Genomic DNA, 19,395 nt, shown 5'->3' on the forward strand with positions numbered 1-19,395 from the left:
GGGCCACGGCGGCGGGGGCCGCTGCTGGTTGGGCGCGCGGCGCCTGTCGCTGGGCGGCGTGTCAGCGGGCTGGCTCCGCCTCGGCCCCGCGCCGTCGCCCGCCCATGCACGGACATGACACAGACACACAGTCACTGCAGCTGCCGCTGAGCCCGGGGCTGAGCGGCTGCGCTGGGCACCCAGCGCGCGGCACCTGGCAGCGGCAGCCGCCGCGGCCGCCTCCGCCTCGGCCCGCGGGGCTGCCTGGCGCCCCGCCGGCGGGAGGAGGCGAGCAGCCTCGGCTCCGAGGCCCGCAGGGGGCAGCGTGGCACCGGGAGCCGCAGGGATCCGGCGGGGGAAGGCTGGCGGCGGAGAAGGGGCGGGCGAGAGGGGGGAGGAAAGGGGCAAGCTGGCACTGAGACCTGGAGGCGGCCGCGGGCCCCGGCACGGAGCGAGCCCGGGCGGAGCGCGGCACCCAGCGGCCGCTGAGGCCAGGCTGGCGGCAGTAGCAGCAGCGGCGGCGGCGGTGCCGGAGAGAGCCCCGCCGCGCGTGGCTCCTCGGTGCCGGTGACCTTCCCGGGGCTGCTCGCCGCCTGCCAGGCCGGGGCAGGGCCTCCTCTCCCCGCAGAGCGTGTGTACCAGGCCACGGGGAGGGGGCAGGAGGCCGGACCGGAATCCCCCTTCGCACTCGGCTCCTCCTGGCCGCCGGCAGGGCCTGTGCGCGGCGCCGCTCGCCGCCGGGGAGAGGGACGGAGGGAAACGAACGGGACGGACGCCGGGGCCGGGCTGCCCCMCAGGACAGCGTGGAGCAGGGAGCGGGCAGGCCCTGAAGAGAGAGTCGGGTAGGCAGCAGGAGGAGGAGGAGGCAGCCCGCGGCTTGGAGCCACCTCGGCGGCGCATCCCAGGAAGAGCCGGGGGGACCTCCCCGCCGCTCTTCTCCTCCTGCCGCCGCGGGCAGCCCCTCATCCCACGGAGAAGTGGAGCCGCCTTCGGAGCGCGGGGCTGCGGGAACGGAGCTGGAGCTGCCTGCCTGGGGGCCGAGGAGAGGGAAGGACCGCTTGCCTGCGTRGGAGGGCGGCCGCCGAGCGCCCCGCCGCTGCCCGCCCGTCCCGACAGCCCGGGAGCCGCCCGGCAGCCCCGCGGGCAGCCGGCTCGCCGCCGCGCCGGGAAGGTAAGATGCTTCACCGGGTTGCTGTTGCTTTTCGGGGCTCGGAAATAGGGTGGGTGAGAGGCGAGCGGAGGCAGGCGGCGGGGGCGGGGGAGGGGAGACGTGAGTCCGGTAGGGATGGGGTTATTCTTTTGCCTCCCGGATTTTAATCCCCGTCAGATTTGGAGTTGAGCAGATGCTCGGGCGGGCAGGCGCGGTTGTCACTTCCCCGGCACAAAGAGGCTCTTGCCCCCCACCCCACCCCCCCGGCCCTGGCCCCGGCCCCGGCCGTCGGCGCGGGGCAGCACCGCGGGGGCCGGCGGAGCGGGGCGGGGGCCGCTGCCCCCGTGCGCGGGGCGCCGTCCCACCGGTACCGGCCGCTGCGCGGAGAAGCGCCGTGGCCGCGCGAGCGTCGCGCCTGGCCTCGCAGCGGTTCAAACGGTCGCCGGCTCCGCGGGGCAGGTCCGCCCGCGGCGGGAGCCTCCCGGGAGGAGGCGCCATGTGCTGCCCGCCCGTTCGGGGCGAAAACGCCGTTTAATGGGGACGCTGGGGCGGCGAGGGGGGGGGTCCCCGGTCCCCCAGCCCCCCCCCCCACACCCCTCCCTGGTCTGCGCGGCTCTGAGCTGGGCAGATCCTGCGGTGATCTTGTGTCAGAACTGTGTCATTTAGATCATTAATCCAAGCTCACTGCGGGGAGGGAGGGGGAATAGCAACTTGCTGCCCCTGTGGAGGTGACATGAAGTTTGACAGTGCCTGTAACTGTTATGTAACTGTTTCTGGAGAGGTTCCTAGCTCGTACTCTGTACTCGGTTTTGTTTGTAGAGAGCAAGTAATTCCCCTTCTTTGCAGAGCATCAGACAAGTGATCTTTATTTGTGCTTTCACCTGAGTACGGTATCCTCCTCTTCTTTCCTCTTGGAAGAAGGATATTGCTAGACAGCAAATCAAGCCTACTTTTTCACATATGCATTGTTTAACTGAAGATTAACCTGAGGAGGCATCTGAACACTTGTTATAATGTGTTACCTTTTTTTGTGTATGTGCAGAACTTGGTTTTTATAGCACTTTTGAAATTACTACAGGAAACATTTTCACAGTGCTGATTGCCCGTTCTGTATTCTGGAAGCTATAGATGCCCAGGATGGAAACACCAATAAATCAATTGTCTTCCAAAAGCAGTTAGCTTTTCTTACACAATCTCAGTGATAGAAGGGAGAGAAAGCACTGAGCTAAACAAAGTACTGTGTTAAAACCAGAGTTGGCAATTGCCAACAGGTTGGCACTTTTTATTTAATGAAATCTTCTGAATACAGATTAATTTTCTATATACAACATTTATTATTTTACTTGCTCAGAAATAGGAACAGCAGGAAATTAGATAAATGAACTGAAAGGTTGCCTAGTTTCCCTGCAGTTATGCAGTTATAAGTAGCTATGTCTTCTACATAAAAAAAGGAGGAAAAAAAAGGCTAGCTTGTTACTTCACACAACAAGACAACAAGCTTAGTGGATTACTACATTTTCTTTAGCTTTCTGCTGCAAAGGTAGGCTAGGGGGACTAGTTATATTTTTTTTCCCCATCCACTGGTGAAAACGCACAGACTAATGTAATAAAATCTATGAAATGTAGGCTTCTTTCCTCATCTTATAATGCTCTCATTGAAGTGTGACTTAAAGGGCAGGGAGAATATTTTAACAGTCATTCTTCTTGCTGCAAGTGGAAATAGGTTAACAAAGTAGTTTAATAGGTAGTTTACTTTTAAGAACAAAACAAGTAAACAAAAACCTCCTCTTTTTTTTTTTTTTAATGGAGAAATGACTAAGATAAAAAAAGTTCTCCATATGCTTGTTGAAAACTGCAAATTGCTGGTAAGTATTCCATGTTTGAAATGTGAATTCTTATTGCTTAGGTGTCCTGTGACAACCTTTGATCAGCAAGGCTGCAAGTCATGAAGAAACTGCAGTAACTGCACAGTCTCTGATGGATAATTGGATTGGTAGGTTCTTTTTGTTTGTTTGTTTGTTTTTTAATTACTCAATCTGGCAGCAGGTTCCTTGTCTCCATCCTGTTGACATTTAATTCCCACAATTTTTGATTTGTGTTTTGCATTACATCTTTCCTGTTCAAAGTACATACCAACTTCTCAATTGCTGCTGAAAGAAGCATAACTTGGAGATATTTTGATGCCAGTACGTTGCAGGACATTATTTTCTTCTTTTAAAGCTGAAATGTGCATGGCAACTTTTTTCTTCTCTATTCAGATGAAGTAAGATGATAAGTCTTTAGGTGTGGAGAAATTTGCACTGGGTTTATTTGAAGGCTCACTAAAAATAATATCGTATACTCATATGTTGGATTTCCTGTGCCAGCTGTTGAATCTATAGGAATTCCAAAGTGTTGTCCTCAGGTAGTCAAAACACAGAGCAGTGGTGAAAGGGTGCATGTGTTTTGGCAGCTCTAAGATCTGTCAAAGGCCTGATCTACAGAAATTTCAGTGAGTAAGATTTTATATTAGCCAATGTAGTATTTCTACCAAATGAATTATTTTGGGAAGTTGTTAAAACATATGTATCTCCCATGTACACTTACATTGATAAACTGAAATATTCTTAAGTTTATTGGTTCTAAGGAACTGTCCTTCAAGCTATTACTTGTGTGACTATTTCTTATTCAAATGTGTGGGTTTTTTTGTGTGTGTTACTTGAAATAAATCACTAGTGGTCAATAGATCCTTGCATACTTGAGTATTCCCCTCACTCATTTGCTCTCTGATTTTTGTGTGCATTTGTAAGAACTATTTTAGAAAAACAAGCACACATGGAGAAAGAGAAGAGAACCTTTTTTTTGCCTAATATTTGTAAACTGAAGGCTAATAAAGGGCAGAATTCATAACCTTACTACAAATTCTTTGCAATAAATGCTGACCTTGTTCATATGCAAAACTGCTACTGATATCAATAGTTACTTTTTTTTTGTCCAGATATCTAGGCCTGTATGAAAGCTTCTGTTAATGAGCCCCTATCAACTTTAATTGAAGATCTTTTTGTCATCTGCATTAGAACTAATTAAAGAAACCCCTCATTTTAAGGGTATGAGATTTTGCGTATATCAAATTTTCCTTCAACTTGTGTGTCCTGATAACATTATGTTAGGGTTGCTTGAGAAGAGCACCTAATGGCTAATACATGATTACAGATGCTCATTTTTTCATGAGTTTGTCTCCATGGAGTTACGCTATATTGATTATTTGCCTGTGACTAGAAAATTTTTGAGAAGTAGTTTTGTATGAGGAAGCATATTTACTTAAGCATGTGTGCTATTTTTGTGCAATTGTCTGATTTGGCCACCTTTCTCTTTGTAGTGAATGTTAGCTTTTAAAAACATTGTCCATTATCCCATATTCTGCGTAATCTAAGTGTCAGAGAGTTAAAACTAATATCGAGGAAAGTAATTTTAGTCTTCCACTTTTGCTTTTAAATTGGATCACTGTTTTCTGGTGGTACCCCTATTGGAAGATAAGGGTTAAGAAATATGCTTTGTGCCTTGTAGGGATTCCTAATTGCTTTTGGTGTCACTTGGCTTAGCCTTTGGAGGTCTATCCCATCTAATAGCAAAGCTTGCTTAATGCATCATTGTGAAAGGGGAATAGCAGATAGCAAATTCTATTTTATAGGCAACTTGGTAACTCGAAAATCGGGGAGAATATTGCTAGAAAGGATTATCCCAGTCTTGGTGTTGACTTTGAAGCAAAACTGTCATCTTTGTGTAAGTGCCATATGTGTCAGAATTAGTAGCGGATTGTATAAAATAGTTTCATTACCTGCTTTAATTTGCAGATCAGACTAGGTCTGATCTACTACTGCTTGCAGTAGTATCCAAATCACTGTTCTTTCTGGGGGGACACCCACTACTTCCAGGAGAATGAAGCTAACTGGATAGAAGCCGTACTTGAAATTGGCAAGAGGAACTCCAGAGAGGTCAGCTCAATGCTGCAACAAAAATCAGACCAAATCACCTAGCCTGATGATGGAGGCAACTAGAAGTCTCAGACTGTGTAGATAAACACAGTCTTCCTCATCAACCTCTACATAGATATTGGTACACTTGAAAATAATAAAAGGAAATAGATGGGTCTTAAAGGAAAGATTTTTCACAGCACTGATTATCCCTTCTGTATTCTGGAAAGGTATAGGTGCCAGGATGGAAACACCAATAAATCAGTTGTCTTCTAAAAACATTTAACTTTTCTTATATAATCATAGTGATAGAAGGGAGAGAAAACACTTGGCTAAACAAAGTGCTGTGTTAGAATGAAAGCTGGCAATTGCCTGTTTCTTGACCAGTGATAAGAAGAGAGAGATTCCACCACTCTACACTTCTCTCAAGCATTTTTGAGTATTGACGACTGATTTCTATTATTCCAGTTCTATACCAATCCTGTGTCATTGGGGGATAGAAAGCTGATGTTGCATACATTAAGCTAGGCTCTGTGTATGCTGAATGCAGTTTTCCTGAGGGGCAGCTAGTCAAGAGCCTCATCAATTAACAGTGGCTGGTTTTACTATTTTGCCAGTTATCTGTGAAAATGATGAAAACTGTATTTATGATCTACTGCTGTYTGGGAAAACTGTAAGTGGAAGTGCTGACACCAGAACCTTAACTTTCATAATTCAAATAGACAACACCCATATCAATTTACACCTGCAGTCACATTCTGGAACTAATACACTTTAAAATTAAAACTTAGTTTTGTWAAAATTTTTTTAAGCATCCGCCTTACCTTCACCAGAATATTCTTCTGGCTTATGACTCCTAGTGAAGTGTGAGTTGTCACTTTAAGTTGCAGCTTTCAATAGTCCCTCTAAAGTTTAATCCAATAGTATGATATTTACATGCAGAATGCCATCATTTTGATTGTATCCTTAGTTTTAGAATTTTATCTCCTAGAAGATGTTTGACAGTTAAGACTATGAATATGAGAGAACTGGAAAACTATGTTATTGAACATCCTTCATTTAAATACAAATCAGAAAAATGAAAGAATTGGAGGAGGGGAAGAGGCASAGAAAGAGAGGGGGAAGGGGTAGAGAGAGGGAGAGAGACAGAGACAGAGAGACAGAACGTGTGGGATTTTATTGAGGAGTAGCCAAGCAACTGCTGTATTTTTGATGCAGTTACATTCAGCTGAATAATGATCCAGATATTTTAAAAAATTATATTTTCAAGGGTTGAATTTTCTTGCTTGTTTTTCAGTACTAAAATAGCGTGATGTAATTTGTATCCGAGTGAAACTTTTATACAAACAAATATGAGCCTCTTCATTTTTTTACAATTTCCAGATAAACTTACAGACTTGTTTAGGGACTTGGGAATGACTGTGTCTGAAGAAAGTAATGCTTCTCACCCTGGAAAAAGAAAGCTGTTACTGAGTGGTGAATTGTTGAGATGAGATGAAGTTTCTAACTGATATTCAAAGCTCTTCGGGATCCTCCAGAATAATGGCCACGTTTCACTGTCTTCTTCTACCTGATTCCTCGTCCTGCACCTCTGCCTCAGTCGCTTTAGTACTAAATTCCCTTGATGATTGTTTTCCCTTCTGCTTTCAGTAAATGCTACTTCTAATTAATATTGTAAATAGATTTTTATGTTCAGAAGTTGCCAGACATTGATGTATGAATTTGTTTAATTCAATGTCTTTCAAGCTGAAGGTACTATAAGGAAGTATGACACTGTTTGGAAATATGAAATGGAAACCAATCATTCTAGTATTGCCAGATACCCAAATACATGTCTTTAAATTGTGTTCTCCTTAAGATTCTTAGGTTTCATTTTTTTCCAGTCTTTCTGGTTCTAGAGTGTCACTCAGATTTAAACACATGGAAGTTATCATCCATGTAAGACAACTCTTTTAAGATAAAATATTGCATGCTTAATAATCCTTAAACAGGATAGGGATGGTTCTTACCCCTTTTAAAGAGTAAAATTGTCTGCATGTTTGGATTCGTCAGTGTTAGGTATACCATACAACAAAGTGTTGTTTTTATTAGAACTGAGAATTGGAACATTAAAGCACAAGGCTCCTGTAAGTTGTAATCTTTCTGTTGTTACATTTGGAATATTTTATAACCTATGTCCTTGATTTTGGTCTTCTAGAGCTTTTTAATCTCATCTACATTTATGAGAAGCTGGTTAATCTTCAGTGACTCTTACAAGTAGTGGAAATCAGTAGGTGATAATGCCTTAAACAGTTGAGTACTGAGAAAGTTGCAGCCTTCTACCATGTTGACATTGTCTTCCACAAAGCAAAAAATGATCAGTTTAAAGAAATGGTGGAAGCTTTTGGCTTTGGATGCCCTTCTTCAGTAAGATTTACGTTGACAAAGAATGGGATACTACAGATGAAAAAGAGGGGAAAAAAATCAATACTGATGATGAGGATAGTGTTGTTCCACCATAGGATGGGACCTAGTAGTGACTGGAGAAACCATTAGGTGATGAGAGGGAAAGTGAGTTTTTTTTTTCTTTTTTTAATCTAATGTTGATTTTATACCAAATTGCTGAGGCTACTATGCAGAATGTAGAATTAAAATAATGTGGTCTGTACCACTAGCTCAAAAAGCAAAAATAAGTAAGTACAAACTGAAAATATCATAGATACAGCTATCTGATCTGCTCACTTTCTAGCTGTTTTTGGATAAGGGAGGACCAGACACAGTTGTCCATTGCAATAGTCATCCACCTTAGAGCTTATATCTCTCTTGCTTGTACTTAGAGCCTTGCCCCCTGCTTTTGCATTCTCTGCTGGGGCAGTTGGATGTAAAATCTCAACTTCCTCATACTTGCCAGTGTCCACTGCTCTCACATCAATGTTCACATCTGGCACCTGAAGTGTATCAGATTGCATCTTATCAATGATGCATGCTTTAGGCATGTGAAAACACCAATGTCTTTAGCAAGAACTGTGCTTAATATACTAGTGCCTTAAACTGATCACTGATGATACTCAGTATGTGTTTGTATGGAAATGTACGAAATATATGCTCATATTAAGTCTAATACATACTACAAATATTAACAAGTTAAACAGAGAGTAGATAAATGAAAAAAATAAGCCCACCATAGTAAAGTTTAGATGTTCTTTGATTTGGAGGCTATGCAATGACCAAAGGGAGAAAGGAGTGTGTTTTACTTATGAAGGATAGGAAATAGATACAACAGTTAAAGGAGAAGGACATAGGAGAATGCTTTAAGGAGAAAACAAACATTTCCTGGTCATTAATGGCTGTAAGTTAATATTATTTATTAAATATATGCAGTTTATCTATGGCCAGCTGATGTTAAGAATGTGGAGAGTGAAAGTGGCACAAGCAACATTTAGCCCTCAAATGTAGCAGAAGTTACCGTAAATGGGACTATAAGGAGACCAAAGCTTGTGCAGAGTCATAGACATATCCTAACTGGATGAAGAATGCCGCACTTTTATTGGTGATATCATTTTATATCATTTCTGATCAGTGATAGGGTGAGGCACAGCATCTGTTTGAATAGAAGGCTACTTCCGTGTGTTGTGTGGTTTGTATCCCACTGTGCTGCTGGGCAAAATTGTTAAGGGGATAGAGTGGGGAGAGATGGAGCGTAGAAACATCCCTGAGGTAAACTCATATTCAGCATATGTCAGAAGTTGGTGTAGTATTATACAAAACAAAATTTTCAAGTGTCGGAACTTCCGTTTTGTCCTAAATCTCTTCATGCTTTCCATACGTGAGGCTCTCCACCTTTCCTCTCTCAGACCTAAGCAGAATGTATTCTACAACAGTAATAAAGAATTATGACCTGCAGATAGTATCAAGAATTCTCTGAAATAATTAATTTTGCAGTATAGTTAATTTTCTGTGTGGTTGAGTTTTGTCCCTCAGTTTTGGGTTTATCATGCTGCATTGGTCATTGCTATGTTGAGAAAGGCCTGAGTCTAGCGTTTTCTTTTTTTTCTTTTTTCTTTTTTTCTTTTCTCCTAGCCTTTCATGTTATAAGTTGCCATGTATGAAGGTAATGTGATTTGGGAAAACATCTTGGCTTTTTTGGTTGAAATAGTGGAATTGCAAATGTGGTGTAGAAAGCAGTTATTTATTCATGTTACTGAAATGCCTAGGGGCTCAAGTTGAGAGAGAGTTTCCTTCATGCTGGGTGAAGCACAAATACATAGAGTCTGTGTACCTTAAGGGTACTTCATTGGAATATGAATGCTCGTATAAAACAGCAATATAAACACTGATGTGTGGCTGGAACTCTTCTTGCACAGCAGCATTTTCATGCCAATAAAATTCCACAAATGATGGAAGCAGTTCAGATAAAAGCACCATTTTTGCCAGTATAGTTGTGACTACTGTGGTAGCTTCTACTAGCCAAGTTATGTCAATCAACAATCACTTTTCACACCATCAGCCAGCATAGCTGGGCTGTCAGAAACTCCTAAAGCACGAAACCATTCCTGCCCAAAAGAGCTCACAAAATGTGGAAGTAAGAATGTGCTAAAGTGTTTGAAAACTGATACATTTTTTTTGATTGCAGTTTTAATCTCAATAATTTGAGATACTTTCTCAAATGATYGTATTTTTCATTTGAATGTCATTGTCTTATTTATTACTGGATTTGTTTAAATGTCTGTGGAAAAGATAGAAGCTGTGTTCTTGATCCACTGGCAGCAGCAACAGCAGGGGACAATTCTGAAAGAATTCACTGTAGTTCTGGGACATAAATGTATTTAACCGTGTTTCTCTGTCATTTTTTTTTTTTTTAATTGATGTGGTATTTTAAGTACATTTTTATATTTGACTTGAAAGTGCTAAAATAAAATCTTACAATAGTCTGTAAGACCAATTCTTTGGACTAACCAAACAGAAACTTTTTGCAGGATGGAGATAGATTCCACTGCACCTGCCTGTGCGTGGTGGTAATTTATGAAAGTTAAATTAATCTAACATGGCAGGAACAGAGTCATTCATCACAGATAGCAAGAAATTGAGGTTCCCTTGCATTTTCTTATCTTCTTTGCCTGTATTCACCATGCATATCTGAGTTCATGATGCAACTTGTTTGATCTCCAAGAACTGATTCTGTCTAATCTGCTTTGAGTCAGGGTACTGCAGTTGTTTTAAGGCTTAGTACCACTGACTAATCTGAGCAAAGTGGAATTTCTGGTGAAATTTTAGTGACTTGAACAGTCTATTCTAGCAGGCCAGAGATGTTACTAAAAAGTGAGAAACATTTTCAGGAGCTGTTTGTAATGCTGATTTTAGTGAGAAATCATTCTCTAATTGTTCAGGTTATCTTAGATTCATTTTGGAATCCTCTCTGCTCTTACTTAAGTAGACTGTGACAGGTGATACACTTTAATGTTTTCAGTTAGCCTTTCTTATCGAACATGGACCTGACTACCATGTGTAATGCTGTTGCTGACTCTAACTTCACCTGAGTTTACTGAGGTAACGCAATGTAAATTCCCGCTAATAACCAAGCCTGTTAAACTAGGCTGAACAATGGAAGAACACAAAACCAGTGTGCCTTCCTCTTAGCTGACTTCCTTTCTCCATCCTGTTCAAGCCCCTGTTTTTTTAAGGTCTTGTTCAAAATGCAAATAAGAGTGTTCATAGGACTTCAAGCTTAGACTCCCTTAATTGAGCTGAATTTTAAATATCCAAGTGAAAGTCTTTGCCATTCTTGCTTTATTTTATTTTTTTTTTTCTATGAGCACTGAAATCAGTACCCCTAGTAGGGGAGTGAGGCGCTAATAGTAGAGCTAATATATATGGGGATCTGTTGGTGTCCTGCACTTTGAGACTGCCACTCTATCCATAAGTTAGCAATTTTTACTGTGATGAGATATTGATGAGCATACAGTGATGCTTCTAGATGACATAGGGGTTCTCGGTAGGAACCCCAGCATTGATCTACAGTAGTCATACTAGACACCCCAAAGGAATATGAATGTAGCAGATGATAAATCTTTTTGCATAAGACTGTCCCATTAGCTGCGGCTAAAGAGCCAAAAAGCACCCTAAACAAAGAAAATGGAATTCAGCAGGCCGTGTAATGGACAAACTTGCACAAATTACAGCTTTTTATCTAATGTCTTGATTCTGCCAGGCGTATGTGCTTTTGGAAATGTTTTAATGGAAATTGCAAATGAAAAACCCTTCATTCTCAGTAAGGATATAAAAGCTTTTCTTATGGTGCTGGTATGGAATGTAAAGCATTTGCAATGTTAATTTAAGGAAAACAACATGATTTTCCTTTGGGAAAGTGTTAGTATTGAAAGCAACCCAGGTCTACCAGTAACCCAGGTCTATSACTATATAATAATGTAGTATTTCTTTGCTGTTCCGGTAGAGCAGAATCTGTTTTGATGTATCACTAAGATAGGAATTAAACCACTGTATGCAAAAAAGTGAAAGCCATCAATCTATTTTGCTACCAAGTTTTGCATCTTCTTTTCTTGCTTCCTTTCCCCAAAACAGTGATGATGGCAGGATAACATTTGCAGTGTTTTGAAAGATGAAATGCTCCAGAAAGCTACTAAGTGTTCTTATTTTCATATAGAACTATTTCTGATTCAAGATGTTCTTGTCATGGCTTATACTTGGTGTGAAAACTGGAGGGATTCTTAAGGATTTTGGATTTGTTTTGCTGGCAAAGCACAGATACAGAGATGTGAGGTGTTGCTGCAATTTTGTGGCTCAGGAGCAGGCTTCTGATGCAGACCAGGATCTGTATTCTAGAAGCTGCTTCACAAAAGGCTGGCAGAGAAGTGTATCTGAGATTACTTGTTATGTCTAGAATGCAGAATGTTTAGTGGGAGTGGTTCATGCCTCTAATACATCTCTCTAAGCACCACTGAATGTCCAGTGTGCTGTCATACCTGCAGAGGTTTTTGTTTTGTTTTGTTTTTCTTCTCTCTGTATATCTGTAGCTAACAAGTAGATTGAAAGTTTGAATTGTTAGGCATGTTTTTTTCTTTAAAAGCACTGAATATTCCCCAAAGAAAGGACAGATTATCTATCCAAGCTTGGCACAGTTGATTCAAAGATGCTTGCAATTGTCCCACTACAGACGGGAGGAAGAAGTTTTGTGACAGTCTGATTAAAACACTAGCGTGTCTGACTGTCCCATACCTATGTATAATAAATCAAGAATCTGTGAATATTCAGGGTCTATTATGAAAATTTCCCTTTGAGGTGAAGATATATATGGAAAGTAACATAGTCAGAATTCTTATCTTTATTCAAAGATAATTAACTTCTCTATTTAGAACAAATGATAGATTATTTCTAAGGTTCTCTGTTTTTGATTGACTAAGAAATGTGGATTGATATATGTTATTTTTCTATCTGTTTATTTTTGTGTATTTGTTTAGCATCCAGGAATTAATAAAGTGAAACCAGTGGTTTGAAGGAGGGGAAGTGGGAACTGATAGAGGTCTAATTTCTACAAATACAACTTAGGAAATTTTATTAGGCATATTGCAAGGCAGTTGAGGCCTGGTCCAACTGTATGTAATGGCATGACTCCTGTTGACATGAATTTTGAAACAAGACTTGAATATGCGATCCTAAAAATTTCCAAGAACTATTTTCTTTGGCTCTAGCAGCACTTAAGTTTTGCCTTTAGTAGTTTTCTATATTCAAGCATGTATTCACTAATCATAAGAAGGAATGGCTTACTTCATGGTACAAGTGAAAGACTTAGATGGTATTGTATCTACATGCTTCTTTTCAGTATTATGGGAAATTTCATGTCATAAGAAGCATTTTTCCCCCTGTACAAATAGGAAATTGTGTTGTAAATGAAGTATCTTAATTACCAGTCAGCATTGCTAAGCTTTTTACTCGAGTCAGCAAATGTCTTGCTGAAAAGTACCATAATTCTGAAGCAGACATTTAAGACTGAAGATTTTAAACCAATTTCTTTCTTCCCCATCATTAAGGGAATAGTGGCTTAGCAGTCAGGAGGAAGAACATTCTAGTTTTCTAAACACAAAAGAGTTCATTTAGCATTCAAGTTCTTATATTAGTGGGTTATGCTTTTTAGATTAGACTGCATTTTCTTGCCTTTCTTCCACCTTTTCTTTTGATTTTGTTTCTAGTTTTTGGGCCCAATCAAGTCAAGTTTTGATCCACACTTTAGGTCAAGTGTGTGTGTGTGTGTGTGTGTGTGTGTGTATTGGAGATGAGAAGTTCTCTTGAGTCCAAAATATGATGGTGAGCTATTTTTTTTTAATTCTTATTCATGCATCAAAGCATGTTCTGAAAAATGTTCTTACAAATTGGGAGGCGTGTTTGCTTGTGTAATGATGTCTTTAATTTCAACAGAGAAGTGGTATGATGACATTTATAAGATTTATGGGTTATTTGGGGAAACCTTTTATAAGCTYTGTAGAGCTGTATGGACCACCAATTTCTCATTTTATCTGGAGTCCAAAGTTAAAATCCTGATTCATACTACATATAAGTCGAGTCAGTCCCTTAACTGTAGTCTTCATTTTGAGCTGGACTGCAGGATGGTTATGTGCCATAGTGCATGTGGGTGTTCTTGTTAAAACCAGTGGTGTTATTTGAGAGTGGTTACTCTCTTGTTGCCTCTCCAGATGTGCAGTGACTGCTGATTGCTATACTTTCCTCTATGTTTCACCTTTACTGCTGTGTTTTGGCCGCTTATTATCCCTAAGCTTACCTCTGGGTTATGTAAGTACCTTAGAACAGGTATGATTTCTCTGTTAGGTATTTGCTCTGTGTATAGCAAGACAGTGGTCTTTGGTGATGCCTGGCAATCACAGTCCATAATTTGCAATATAGTGCTCCATAATTAAAGCATTATACAGTTGGACAACACTGGCAGGACTTATTAAAAATTGACTCTTACTGTAAGGTTACTGTGTGTACCTTTAAAGTATACGCTAGACTCTGTATCAACAAGTGAGAGGGTTTCTCTGCGTACCATTTGTAACTGGAAGGGGACTCTAGTCTTCAGATAACAGTGATGGTGACAGCTACAATATTAAAACAAAGATGGAGGTACTAAAAACAGAGGTAGGATGCAAAATTGTTCTGTAATCCTCTGGGATAATGGCCCYAAGCTGCATATCCTTGAGATTTATGCACTTATTTTTATTTGTGCTCTTCAACAGAAAGCTTTGTCACTGAAGAGATTTGATAATAGCCTGTTCAGTATGATTGTAGTCACTTGTATTCCTGTAATAAAACAAATAATTTGGGGCTGTTTATAGATTTACTCATTCTTGTCCTATGCATTTCACCTCTGATTTCACATTCAGTAGCTTAGATGGAGCTAGATATGGGCTTTCTACTCGCATCATTCTGTCCCATTAAGATATTGCATCTAAGTGTCGTCTTCCTTTTTATGCTTTGCTGTAATGGAACACTACTAATAATATATTCATGTACTGTGCCTGCTCTGTATACATGTCTCGTTAGCATATGTGAATTCAAGTTGCTGGAATTTGCAACTAAATAGACTTTCAATAAATACAACCAGTAAAGACCAGTACTAACACAAGCAATGTAAAGAGGAACAAATCAGAACAATGGAGTTTTTCCTCAACCTGTAAATTTTACTGCAACCTCAGTTTTACAGTAGTAAATGATGCAGAGAGAGAATCTATAGAGGATGGAAGTGAATTTCAGATCTTAGACAGGTAGCTTATTTTAAGAGCATGCATTTGAGAAGCCTAATAGAGCATATATGCAAGAATACTAACACACTGGAGCAGGGGACTGAGAGATTAAGGCATTGCTGATCTATTTTGCWGTTTTGGAGATGGAAAATCTATTTGAAAAGAATTTTTCTTTGGTGCCTCTGTAAAGATATATGGAGAGTGCTTCCACTGTGCTTCTCCTGTGACTGTGCATCTTCTCGCTATATTAAAATGTCTCCTGTGTCTTTTATCCATAACCTTGTAATAAAAAGTTGTTCTAGAGCTAGTCTTTCATGTCCCCTAAACTGAGTTGGCTTCCCTGCTGTGACTTCAATGATGCATCATTTCATAAGTTCAGAGGATTTAATGTATTTTGGGTGAATCTGTGAGTTGCCGTTAGATGGTTAAAAGGAGAATAACTATAATGGATTGTATGCAAAAGCTGCTTCTGCAGCTTCTTTTCCATCCCGCCCACTGGCACGTAAAAGCATCTGCTCTCATCTCCTCATTGCCTGGTGCTATGTGTGTGTGCATTTTGACAAACATTTTATGAACAAAGATATTTGGAAAACTATGAGACAAAATAACAGTGGCAAGAAATGCAAGTAGTTCTTTCTGACTAGATAGCTACTCATGCAATAGAGGATAATGCTGTATAGCAAATAAAATGTTTCTGTAGTAAATGTTAGCACAGCRAATGAACCTGTCTTCTCTAGCTCTACTGCAATACAGCATGTCTAAATTTATAACTGTTACTTACAACGTAAAAAATGCAGATTATTTCTGCCTATATTCTTCRTACAAGCTAGAGTTACCTTTCTTTTTTAAAGTTTTGTGGATGTACACTCTGTCTTTTCAGTAATCTGAACACTGTGTGTAAAGGAGGGAGGGAAAATGTTGTTCAGTTAAGACACTTTTAAGATTATGATCATGTTTTGACAACTTAAAAGACTTTATTTTAAGATTCCAAACTTGATATATTTGCAGCTATGAATGAGAAATTAAATCTTTTCTGTATCTGGAGAAAAAATGGATGATATAAAGAAATTCATAGTAATTTGAAGTAGTTTTTTGAGCATGCATGTTGCATGTGTTGCTTCACTTCTTGGAACATACATTTGTAATGCTTCAAACATAGCAGAATAAAAGCAGTTTAGGACACCTACATTTTTATTTGCTGTGTGAACTTGCTGCAATGATTCTACTCATTGCTTACTCTGGTGGGTAAGGAGATTTTTAGGTAACGTGTAAGACTGGAAAGAATCACGTAGTGTGTTCTGGAAATGCTCCCAAATCTTTTATAAGTAGCGCTCCTGTTTATACCATAGAGGAAGCCATTTAAGGCTTAATGTGATGCAGTTTGAGGACTGTTCTTATTTGAATTGGGTATAATAGTTTGGCCATGTCTGGAGGAGGCTAAAATGAAGAGGAACTGGCAAAATGAGAAGCAACCAATTTTAGGGAATTCTGGAATAATAGCCAGGGCATCAAAAACTAGGCCATTGGGTGCTTAGTCTATGCATATTTTGATATAAAGTATATTCTTGGCCTAATAGGGTGAAACAGTATAAAATCTTACTGGTCTATTCTGAATCCTTTTGTTTTGCCTATATCTGTGCAGATTTTCACATTTTCAGCAACTCTTAATTAAAAAAAAAGTTTATAAAACTAACCAATTAGGATGAAGATGCTGTGGACATAGAAAAACATGTATGGAGGAGGAGTATATCCTGCTGTCTTTAGRAAGTTTTCATTATGGAAAATAGTAAAGGAAAATAAAAGCCTTGTAAAATTAAATGCTTTTTTTTTCTTTCTTTCCTCATCAGCTGTCCTTTTGTGTTTATAAATCATGTATGTTATTATTATTTATATTTTAAATCGGCTCTTTACTTGTTTGTAATGCTATAATGCATATGTTACATAAATTCAGTCACACGGAAGAAAAGAAAACAACTTGATAACAATAACACTTAGCCTTTGTTAGGTACGTAGTAGCCTGGTTTATTGTGAGAACTGTGTTAACTTGTTGGGAAGGTTCTTTCTGTGCCAGCAGCTCTGCTTCAGACAGTTTAAATAGCAACAGGCAGGAGAGTTTCTAGCCATACAGCTACAGCAGAGGAAACAAAAGGGGTCCAAATAGATGTCGTAGTCACTATATGTGACTAAGTAGATATATCTTTCCAGTCAAAAGGATTTCATTTGGAAATCTGTCTCAGACCCTGTAACTTAATAGAATGACTCTCACTTGCTTCCATGACAGGYTTGCAAGGTTCATTGGTATACAGGTGACTGGTAAGAAGAAACCCTGTTATCCTTTTGAAGTTTAGGGAGAACAATTTGTGGACTTCTTTAAAACCAGACATGACTACCTATGTGGCTTACTTGAATCACATTTTTATGTTATAAAATAAAAATAATTGACTGAAATTTTGACTGCTTTAATGGGATTAAACTTTGATTTGTTTGAACAGAAAAGGTTATTGGACTTTCTGGGAGGTTTCTGATTTTTATTTTTTGCAAACGTACTTCTTTATTATTGTGTCCATGTAAGATGATGATTATTCATTTTGATACATTTTTGCATTTGATATTATCCAAATATAATTTCCTCTTTTTATAGTTGTGATGTGAAACAGACTGATCTAGGGTATAATTCTCTAGGGTATGTTTCTAGGGTATTATTCTTTCCTCAAACTGTTAGCCTGACAGTAAGTTGTGCATTTTTTTTTTTTCTCCCAAGGGTGCTTGCAAAGATTAGCAGGACAATGAGATACTAGGGGAAAGCATCTGGGAGGTAAGACTTTCCAGATGGATTTGCTGTTGAGATATAATAGTGCATGTGTTTGGTATTTTTAGTTTTCTTTTTCAAGAGAGTAGGATGCAGAAATTTTKATCTTAATTTCTTATTTTTTTTCTTTTTTTCATAGAGGTGGTTGCTAATGCCACAGGAATTATTCTGATTACCTAGCCTGATGGAATCAAGCTGTAGAATTCCAACGGTAGTTCCTGCTTCAGGCTTCATAAATAATTGTTAAGCTATATCTTATATTTTAAGATTTTCAATCTCGGTTTTTAAGTTTTTGAGTCACAAAGAAGGCACCGCATTTCATGGCTTGATCCACTGATTGTTTTATCCTCTATTGTCAAATCCATGGTTTAGTTCTAATCTGAAACACAGTTGTAACCTAATGACAGTGGATTCTTTGTCATTTGACATCTCAAAATCATGATCAGATGTCTCTGTGAAATGGCACTCAGGCTTAATAAGTAACATAGGAATTTAATGTAGGAAATATTGGGCCTTTTAGATAGGGACCAGAGWGTATGTTGCTGACCTAATCTCTTTTTCTGACAACTTTTTACTTGCTAATGCCTCTACTATGAGTGCAGCAGCTGATTTTCTCCTGCCGTAGTGTGATAAAAACCACAGTGTCTCTGGATTGTGCCTCCCGTTATGCAATGGGATGCTCACTCAGGTGCGGGGTATGCTGGTAGCCTTTTTGCGTTATGTGGCCGGATTTGCATATTCTTTGATACAGATGCCTGCATTTTAAAGTTGAACTACGAGCCATGAGATGAGAATTGTTTCCCAATTCCCTCCCCAAGTATTTCTGTAGGAAGCCAATTGATTATTATGGACTAAAAGCATAAGCCATTCAGACTATTTAGTGTACCAGTGCCCAGCTGACCTTGCAAATAATTTTAAGAGCATGAATCAAAACAAAAGTTATGAGAGCTCAAAAGACTAGATAGCTAGATGTGTACAGAGATTGTTACTAGCAAATTTTCAATAGTAGTGGCAAATTAGCAAAGTAACTTAAAAATAAAGTAGCATGTTTTATTGGTAGCTCTATGAATCCAGTAGGTCAGGTGGAATAAGAAGACGCATTAGATTTCTCAACAAACCAAAGATAAGTATATCCAACAAATGCTAACAGAAAGGGAACCTGCTAAAAGTTTTAGATTAGCTTCTTTAATAAGGTTTAAAAGTATATACTATTTAAAATTCTTTCTTTTTTTCCCTCCTGCACTTTTCAAATTCCTTGTTACTTGTTGATCAACTAAAGGTTTACTACTATCAGCAAAGGAACATTATTCTTCCTTAAGAGGAGTTTGAAGGAAAATAGTGCTTATGCCTCAAGGGCACTTCTTAAGACCTCTTCACTAAGATTTAAACTGAACCATACTATCTCTGGAAGTACACAAATTCTTCTTCCCTATAAGACTAACCTATTTCTTCTCTGAGTGTAAGCAATAACATGATACTTTTCTGAAGAAAGTGGGAGTCAAAAACTGAATTTTGACAGCCTTCTCCATAGATAACTGCAGAGCCTACTGTTACTTTCTTGTGTTGATTGCATTAAGATGCAATACAAATACTTTTCTGGTTCTAATGGAAGATCATTTATAATTTCAGAGGCAGATTTCAGGGAGATTTTATGGTAATTGATCACTTCATGCATATTTTTGCCTGAATGATTTTTACAGGCATATGAGGTAAATGGGGGCAGAGGAAAAAGAAGGAAGAGTATAAGGCTGGCTAGATCCTAAGCCATCTCAG

General features: G+C 39.9%; 1 protein-coding gene across 2 annotated transcripts in view; it reads left to right on the top strand.

Moving 5' to 3' along the window:
* The first annotated feature begins 386 nt into the window (after positions 1 to 386).
* Positions 387 to 19,395, top strand: part of LARGE1 (LARGE xylosyl- and glucuronyltransferase 1) — a 288,083-nt gene continuing 269,074 nt past the window's right edge. Inside the window, exons 1-2 of one of the 2 annotated variants that reach the window (XM_085321682.1) lie at positions 387 to 1,150; positions 3,036 to 3,122. The gene's annotated coding sequence lies outside the window, so the exon portion shown is untranslated. Of the gene's footprint in view, positions 1,151 to 3,035; positions 3,123 to 17,609; positions 17,629 to 19,395 lie in introns of those variants that run through there. The other variant, XM_085321683.1, reaches the window with a different exon arrangement.

Source organism: Rhea americana, unplaced genomic scaffold (assembly GCF_003343005.1).
Source record: "Rhea americana isolate MKP2758 unplaced genomic scaffold, rheAme1 scaffold_70, whole genome shotgun sequence".
Classification (NCBI taxonomy): domain Eukaryota; kingdom Metazoa; phylum Chordata; class Aves; order Rheiformes; family Rheidae; genus Rhea; species Rhea americana.